This window comes from Gekko japonicus, unplaced genomic scaffold, assembly GCF_001447785.1.
Source record: "Gekko japonicus isolate JY-2015 unplaced genomic scaffold, Gekko_japonicus_V1.1 scaffold2003, whole genome shotgun sequence".
NCBI classification, from domain to species: domain Eukaryota; kingdom Metazoa; phylum Chordata; class Lepidosauria; order Squamata; family Gekkonidae; genus Gekko; species Gekko japonicus.
In genome coordinates, this window is record NW_015177076.1 from 45,297 (window position 1) to 47,108 (window position 1,812).

Genomic DNA, 1,812 nt, shown 5'->3' on the forward strand with positions numbered 1-1,812 from the left:
AAGGTATTCTCGAACCAGTTCCTCATGCAAAGTGGGAAACTCCAATTGTAACTCCTGTTAAGTCTGATGGGTCTGTACGAATATGTGTGACTATAAATACACGATAAATAGGGCTCTGCAACAACATTCTTATCCAGTGCCGGTGATAAGCCATGTACTAGTGTTGCTGGGTGGAGGAAAGGTTTTTGCTAAATTAGATCTTGCGCAGGCTTACCAACAGCTTCCCGTGGACAAAAAGGCTGCAGAGGCGCAGATGATCGTGACGCACCAAGGTGATTTTCGAGTAAATAGGTTGCAGTTTCAGGTCAACGTCGCCCCAGGTATCTTCCAAGGGCTTATGGAAGGGTTGCTGAGAGGATTACCGGGAGTAGTCCCATATTTCGATGATGTGCTGATTGCGGGGGCTAATGAAACTGAGTTGTTGGGCCGTCTAAGGGCGGTATTGAATCATTTCAAAGAAGCTGGTTTAAAAGTCAAAAAATCCAAATGTCATATTGGTGTGTCACAAGTGGGATTCCTGGGGTTCCTCATTGACAAACAAGGGGTCCACCCCACAGCAGATAAGGTATCTGCAATTCAGAATGCACCATGCCCAGGTTCAAAGAAAGAGCTGCAATTGTTCCTGGGAATACTTAATTTCTACCACTCGTTTTTACCCCATAAAGCCTCCGTAGCAGAACCGTTACATGGGTTGTTGCAGAAAGGTGTGAAATGGGAATGGGGTGCGAAACATGAAAGGGCATTCACATCCGTTAAAGAGCTGTTGTCGTCTAAAGCTGTTCTGACTCATTATGATGAATCTAAGTTGTTGGTATTGGCTGCCGACGCTTCCCTGTACGGGGTTGGTGCAGTTCTGAGCCATGTCATGGCCGATGGGCAGGAAGCGCCCATAGCATACTATTCACGGTCTTTAAGTGCCGCCGAGAAAAACTATGCCCAGATTGACAAGGAGGGGCTTGCCTCAGTGGGGGGCGTAAAAAAGTTTCATGACTTTGTTTATGGGCGCTGGTTCCTCCTTGTCACAGATCACAAGCCTTTACTGGGACTTTTCTCACTGGACAAACAATTGCCTAATGTGATGTCTCCCCGCATGTTGCTGTGGGCCATTTTTTTGTCAGCCTACAACTATGACTTAGAGCACCAGCCAGGCAAGACCATCGGACACACGGACGCTCTTAGTCATTGCCCACTGCCCCAACTGGACGCTGATCCTGCTCCTGCGTTCAAGGTGTTGGCCCTTGATGAACTGCCACAGCCGCCGGTCCACTCTTTAGACATTGCTGCCGCTTCGGCAAAGGACTCTACCCTTGCCCGAGTCCTTAACTGGGCATGGAGGGGGTGGCCGGCGGGTCGTTTTGAGCCGGAGTTTCAGCCTTACAGCTCCCAGCAAATGGAGCTATCTGTGCACAAAGGTTGTTTGCGCTGGGGTAATCGGGTAGTTGTGCCCCCTAAGCTAAGGGAGAGGGTCTTAGAAGCTCTTCACAATGGCCATCCAGGCATAGTTCACATGAAAGCTCTCACCAGGAGCTATGTCTGGTGGCCTAAACTCGACGCTGACATAGAAGAGTGGGTATGACTTGCCAACAGTCAAGACCGAATCCTCCTCAGGCACCCATTCAACATTGGGAGAGTATGCACAAGCCCTGGTCGAGGTTACAAGTCGATTTTGCTGGGCCTTTTCAGGGCCAGATATTTTTGATCATTGTCGACTCATATTCAAAGTGGCTTGAAGTCGCTCAAATGCATACAATGTCATCCACTGCTGTAATTAATATGTCGCACCGAGTGTTTTCCACCCATGGGTTACCGGAC